This window comes from Physeter macrocephalus, chromosome 6 (assembly GCF_002837175.3).
Source record: "Physeter macrocephalus isolate SW-GA chromosome 6, ASM283717v5, whole genome shotgun sequence".
In the NCBI taxonomy this organism is placed as follows: domain Eukaryota; kingdom Metazoa; phylum Chordata; class Mammalia; order Artiodactyla; family Physeteridae; genus Physeter; species Physeter macrocephalus.
The window spans coordinates 90,736,325-90,743,421 of record NC_041219.1 but is presented as its reverse complement, the minus strand read 5'-3'; the positions used below and the strand labels follow the sequence as shown (position 1 = coordinate 90,743,421).

At 53.0% G+C, this 7,097-nt stretch overlaps 1 long non-coding RNA gene across 2 annotated transcripts in view; it reads right to left on the bottom strand.

Annotated features, from left to right (window-relative positions):
* Positions 1-6,653, bottom strand: part of LOC114486516 (uncharacterized) — a 23,687-nt gene extending 17,034 nt beyond the window's left edge. The window contains exons 1-2 of one of the 2 annotated variants that reach the window (XR_008617708.1): positions 6,583-6,642; positions 5,977-6,065 (exon numbers count right to left, since the gene is read on the bottom strand). This is a non-coding gene — a long non-coding RNA (uncharacterized lncRNA). Of the gene's footprint in view, positions 1-5,976; positions 6,066-6,582 lie in introns of both variants that reach the window. The other variant, XR_008617709.1, reaches the window with a different exon arrangement.
* Between the last annotated feature and the right edge of the window lie 444 nt (positions 6,654-7,097).

Sequence of the window (7,097 nt, the reverse complement as noted above, 5' to 3'; positions counted from 1 at the left end):
CCTGTGCTCCGCAACGGGAGAGGCCGCAACAGTGAGAGGCCCGCGTATCGCAAAAAAAAAAAAAAAAAAAAAAAAAGGATGGGGAACCATGGGAACTTTTATCTTAAAGGAGTGTTTACTTAAAGGAGTGTTTTTGGTACAGTCACTGTGGAAGACGTGTAGAGTAATGCCAAACAGGGAATTCCGTGTGACCCAACAACTCCATTCCTAGGTATGTGCCCTAGAGAAAAGCCTACACATGCACCAGAAGAGAAGCACAACATCTTCCTAGCAGTATTAGCTTATCATAATAGCCCCAAACCGGAAACAGCCCAGATGTTCGTCAACAAGAGGAAGGATGCACACATTGTGGCATATTCTTATGGAATACGACACTGCACTGAAAGCTAATCAATACAGCTGTGTGCTTCGAAGTGGATGAATCTCAGAAACATGACACTGAGTGAAAAAAGTGCATCGCAGACAACACACATGTAGGTAAACTCCAAAGACGTAAAACTAAACAACACACTGTTCTGTAAAGCATACAGAGATGATAACTTGCGAAGAAAAGCAAGGAAATATTAACTAAAATTCATAATATTAGCTACAGTGTGGTGGAGAGTGAGGAAGGGGATGCAAATGGGAAGAGGAAAGGGGGCTTTTAAGCTTCTGTAAATGTTCCAGTCCAAACTTAGGTGGTGGGTCAGGATATATTACACTACTCTTCAATGTATACATAGGCCTATTGTGTACTCTTGTGTGTATGATGTATTTCACAGTTAAAAAAAAATAAGAGTCTTGGAGAAGCTAAACGACTTTTCCAAGCTCATCAGCTACCAAATAACAGAAAGAGAAATCAATTTACTGAATCTGAGTTTAGCCATTCCTGGCTTCTAAAAGGACCTCTCACAATGATGAGTTTCTGGTCTAGGAAATTTGAAAACAATTGCAAGAGTCTTTTCTTTTCGCTGTTAAATTCCCAGTGTTTTGACTAGTACCTGGCACACAGTAGGTCCTCAGTGCATATCTACTGAATGACTGTCTGCACAAGCTCTTCCGGGGCTTGCATTGTGCCAGGCGCTCGACCTGTATCATCTCTAATCCTCACACAACACTGCAAGGCAGTTATTCTTATCCCAGTTTACAGATAAGGAAACTGAGATTCAGAGAGATTAAGAAACATGCCCAAGGTCACGAGCTACAAAGTGACAAAGCCAGAATTTAAACCTTACAAAGTGACAAAGCCAGAATTTAAACCTAAGTGTGTCTAACTCCAGCCCAGTGTTTCTCCCATTCCGCAAGACTGCTAGCACAGCTTCTAATAGCACTATCTAAAATTTCAGTCATTTACCAAGAAACCCTGGGAACCCCAGCTGAGGGGTAGGCTCAGTGTTTTCTCCTCTCTCTGCCTGTCTCCAGGCTCTGCCTCTGGCACTTAGAGTGGTTTGTACAGCCAGGCCCATCACCAGCACAAAACGTAGAGCTGTGGTCAAGGGTTAACTTTACAGCATGGGGCAGGTTACCGCATCTCTTTAAACCTTCGTTTGCCATATGCATGCTGGAGAGAATACTAGTAACTTACTCCAGAGAAAAGCTGGGAAGATTAAAGGAGACAAGGAAAGTGATCAGCACAGTGCCTGGCAGAGGCTGTCAGGTGAGGCTGGAGTCTATTTCTCTCTCCAGGTGGGTAGGTTAGGGAGTGTTCCTTAAGGGGTAGCCAGGAGAGGAAGAGGTAAACAAGGTGAGAATAGCTCCCAGGTGGCCGGTGGGACAATGGCCTTTTCTTCCTTGGTGCACTTAGCACATAGAAGGTCATCAATAAAGTGGTCTGTTTGAAACTGAGAGTTTCTTATTTGCCTTCCAGACCATCCAAGTCTTCTTTGATCCCTGCAATCTCTCCACACAGAGCTATCTCTCTCGGCTTCTTGTCTGCTGTTTTTACCCAAGTAAGGTACCCAAGACTGCCAGAGAGGCCTGAGGGTATCGTAGAGGGAGCCTCCTCTGAGAGGCCACTGTCCCCAGAGTAACCTTTGGACAAACCGAACTTGCTCCCAGGTCAGTTCATTCAAACTGCTATGTAAATCTAAGTCTGCTGCTCAGGGGCATTTCTGCAGGCCTATTATGTGTGAGGCAGGCCTTGCATGCTTGTGGCCGCCGGGTAAGGGCAGAGGGGGCAGGGTCCCCTGAGGTTAAGACAGGCCCAGTGTGAGCCCTGACTCTTCCTCTCACCAGCTGTGTCACCTCGGCACATGGCTCCACCTCCCCGATCCTCGGGTTTCGCCGTTTTTGTAAAACGAACGTGGTGGTGGTTCTCGTCTCCCAAAGCCGTGACAGCTCTGAGGGGCAGGGCACGCGGCGCCTGGGGCCCAGCACCTGGTACCACTGGGCTGAGTGCTCAGTAAGTAGCTGTTCCTGGAGCTACAACTCCAGTGCCAGCAGGTGGCACACACTGGATGGGTCACCAGCTAAGCTTTGGGCCTCGTGGGTGGGTGCTGCCCAAACTCCACTTTCTCACTGGTGCAGCTGCCTACACCATGCTCAGGACCAGGCCCCTGCCCTGTGTAGAACGGAGACTTTGTGTGGCAAAGGCTGCGGAATAGACTGCTTGGTCTGTTCCTTGGCATGGGACCTGTCAGGCAGGTTTGCGAAGGTATGACACACACTCAGACTCCCCGAGCATCTGTTCCTTCTGCCTTTGGCTCCTGCCATGTACCTACCAGCCTGCCACCCCTGCCACCCCTGAAAGCTCTCTCCTCTCCCCTCCCCATAAGTCGCTTCAAAGGGTGGGACTTCCCAAGAGGTCTTCACCTGCCGTTTTCATTTGTCGGTGATGAGAATGACTTCCTTCCTGCCGCGGTAGACAGAGTCACTACCCACTCGTCAAGGAGGCCCCCATGCCCGGCGCCCCGTCTCTCATGCTGAACCTCTGGGGACTCTCCAGGGAACCCTGAGCATCTGGGCCACAGGGACCAAGGAGGGAAGGCAGTTTCTCTTCCACGTGTCTCCACAGAAGGCTGCCGTCGCCCGCCGCCACCAACGCCTTTAGTCAGGATTGAGAAGAGTCTGTCCCCACCCCGGACCATTTCCCCAGCAGTCAGACAAGCCGAGAGTCAAGCTCCAGTGTCCAGGGGACCTGGCTCCCTCTCCTGCTATGCAGCTTCTCTCGGCCCTGACCTCCACTTTGCTTACCATTTCCCCAGAACCTGACTGCAAGTGACCTGTGCCCTTTAAACACATGGGCAAGGTTTGACTACCCTTCCCTTCCTGGTTGTTTACCCGCTTTAATGCTGAGCTTTCCCGCGGGACGGTGTGGCCCCCGGAGGTCTGGGAAGATGCATGGACAGATTGAAGAGGCTAAAGGTTTGGGGGAAGAGAGAAGAGGAAGCGTGAGGCTGAGTCTTGGCTTCAGTATAAATCCCAGCTCCCCAGGGGCACCTGAAGGGGAGTTGGCAGGCCTTCCTGTCCCTGTCTGAGGTAGGGGTGGGGCAGGAAAACCAAAGGTGAGGCCAGTCACAAGTCAAGGGTGAAGGGAAGTCACAGGCAGGGGGAAGGGAGTGAACAGCAGGCTAGTCCAGAGAGAGGGCGGCCGAGAGCAGTGCTGCCCTCAGGGAGAGACTGCAATTAGCGATAACACCACAGAGCAGGCTGCCCCCATCTTCCCCTCATCATTAAGCACCACCCCCATCTTCTCATTAAACCCACACGCACCCGTCTTCCCCTCATCACCGCGACCTCCGCTGGGTCTGGGGTGGGGTTCGCTAGAATGCCTCAATGTTCCAATTTGTCCTGAACAGCTTGGGTTTAATTATTCATCACACCCCTTTCACTCTCAAAAGTCTCCCAGTTTGGGCAATAAATTATAGAGTCACTCTCTCTAGCACATCCAAGAGGGCACTGAGACAGGAGACAGTCAATGGGGAACCCGAGAAAAGCATAACTAGAAGCAAGACCTTAGTGTTCCAGAGCTACAGCCAGGCTGGCTCCTGTCCAGTGCCTGAGAACTGGACTGTAGTGGAAGAAGAGCCCGCCAGCCACTGCCCAGCCTGAGCTCAGACCGTCTAGGGGGAGGAGACCCGGTCTGGTGGATTCTGTTCCCTGTCATCCCTCAGAAGGCCTAGTACCATGCTGGGCACACGAGAGGCTCTTAAGAAAATCTTGTCATTTCCTTACTTCTCTTTACCTGCATCCAAAGCAGACGTAAGCGGTAACAAATGGAAAGCTGGAGCTCCTATAACTCATCCTGTCCAGCAACACACTGGAGTGCCATCCTAGCTCAGACCTTGAGGTGCTCATGACTCTGGCTCTCCGGCCACTAGAGCCCACCTGCTGGATGTAAGCACCGGCCAGTTTCTTGCAGAGAAACTCTGGCTCTCAGGCAGGATGACCTCTGCCTCCTCAGGATGTGGGGTAAAGAAATGAACAACTGCAAGTCCTTCTCCTGTCTTGGATAACCACTTGGTCTGGCCCACTAGACCCCAGGTCTTCCTCCAAATGTGAAAGACATTGGCTTTTGCACTGGCTATTTGTTCTGGGAGTGGACGGTGTGGGTCCAAGAGGTCCTCCTGGTGCTTTCTCTGGGACTCGGTGTCCAAAGGAGATCAGTTCTGAGGTCAAATAGAGAAAGAAGACCGAGAAACCATAAACACAAGTAACTAGGGCACCTCAAACAGCATCAGACCTTCCACAGTATTTATACAAATAAAGTGTGATGGTCTTGGCTGTGAGTGGTGAGGAAAGCTCCCTAACCCTCTTCTTTCCCTCCTTCCTTATCCCACTCTCCTCTTTTCTTATCCTTTTTCTCTTCCCTTCCTTCTTATGCATTACCCTGGAAAGGGTCCAAGTCATGGCTGATGAGGGACAGCCAAACTGAAGCCATGGGACCCAGGCAGAGCACAGACTGTGAATTCCCCAGCTGTTTGCAGTCTGAGTCAGCCCCCTAGCCTGCTTGTGGATTGTCTTCAAATGGGTCCAGAGAGGCCACTGAGTAGGGGGCAAATGGGGCCCCTACTTCTGCTCAAGGATCTGAAACACCCAAAGCAAAAGCCAGAGAGAAATCTGCAGTCTTAATAAACTCCTGGTCTGGCTGCATACAATCCTGACACCATTCCAGAAGGACTCACAATCCCCTCCAGCACTCGGACAGGGACGGGATGAGGAAGGTCCCCCGAAACACAGCACTCTTGGTTCGTAAAGTTGAGGCTCCGGTGTCCAGATAATCCATTTCCACCTCAGCAAACCACCCCCACTTCCCAGCCTGACTTAAAACCTTTGCCAGCACCACAGCTTCCCTTATCCCAGAGACTTTCCCAATCTCTTGTGCACGCCCACCTCCCTAACACACATAGGCAGCTAACAAGATCACTAGGCAGAAATGGCACGAGGGGCTGGAAGATTCTGCCATGCTGGGATGCACCTCCTGATCCCAGGAGAATAAGAGATGTGGATTTACCACAAAGCCACAATCCCTTCCCAGTCAACCCATTCTGGAGTCATACCATAGCCATCCCATAATCACTGCTGTGCAGAGTGTCCCCTTCAGGAGTGGCCACCACCAGCCATGAGGAAGCCGGCCTTCCAGCAGGGAGCTGGCACAGAGCTGAACTCTGCCCAGGAGAGCTTTTGCAATGCTCAGAAAATGCCTGCCCAACTGCCTGCCTGGGCTCTGGCCCCTCTGGCTGCTGAGCCCAGACAGGAGGTTGACTCACTCACCGCATGGAGAAGGAGGAAGAGGAGGAGGAGGAGGAGGAGGAGGAGATGAGGGAAGGGCCTGGGTTCAGAGACCCAGGGCTCTCCCAGGCCAGGCAGCCTAGGTCTCAGCCTCAGTGGTCCATGGGGGGCGGGGGGGCCATGTCAAACTGCTCCCCGGAGACCATATGATGGTCCCTCCTAGATACTTCCCCTGAAATCCTCCTCATCCACCACCCACAGATGTGGGACTCCACGCTCCCCCAATAGAAGCTACTCCTTGAGCCCCCTCCTCAATTAGATGCTTACCCCTGAGTTCCTGTGGACAGCTATGGATGGGCTTTCCTGAGAAAATAAGTCCAGTGCACTGGATCAGCCAGGTCTAAAATAATTGGTGGCTTAAAAAAAAAAAAGCAAGAAAAGAAAAGGAAAGAAAAAAAAAACTCTACTTAAAAGATCCAACTTCATCCTCGCAGGTAACCATGCGGGGGTCCTATAAGATAACAAGGCTGTACACACTCCATCCCCAGAGACCGCAGCACCGTAGAGAGCCAGTCCCTCCCTTTCTTATTCCTCCAGTCCATGCCAAGGCGGCCCGACAGAGGAAAACAAATGTTTCTTGGTGCCCAAGTGCCGAGCACCCTGCTGGAGGAGCATTTCTGTGATCCGCTGCCTGAGCCCCGAGGAGGTCGCTGCTCCCCTCTCCAGCCTGGCACGAACTTCAGCTTTCTCTCAGACCTCAGGGTCCCCTTAGCGCCCCAGCCTCAAGGCACGACAGCCCAGATCTCAGTCGCCAAGTTCTCCCAGACTCTAGAGCTTGCACACAGGGCACTCAGGCCCTGTACCCCCGACGCCCCCACCCCGCGCCTAATCCCGATACTGGGGCCCCCCTCCCCGCCGGTACCGGGTCCGCACCTGGTCCTGCGTGTGGGCACGCTGCTCCGCGCTCCCGGCGCCTGGGGATCGGCGGCTGCCTTTTGACAAGCAGAGACAGCCCAGCTCCTGGCCCCGCCCCTCACAAGGCCCCGCCCCGCCCCGCCCCTGGGCCCCGCCCACAGATCCAGTCCTCTCTTGCCCAGCGCTCCAACTGCGCTGCAACCATCTTGACTTGGAATCAACCACTGCACTGTCTCCTGGGAGACTCTGCCCAGTCCTCCAAGACTGCCGTCCACGGGGCAAGGCAAGCTCTGCCCTCCGTGCGTGAGAGCCTTCGATGGTTATGTGTGCGCAGATCCACGATTCTGCCTGCGATAATCCGTGATGCCTCCCCTCTCCCCCCCACTTCAGTGGTTCTACCCAGCCTTCTGCGGACGCCTCTTCCAGGTGCGTCACCCCCACCTGAGCTGACCCGGCCAGGACTTCTCCGTCGTCTGCGGGGCTCTGTGGCGGGGGTGGAGAGGTGCTGCGGCAGGCACCAAAGGTTCTCTCAG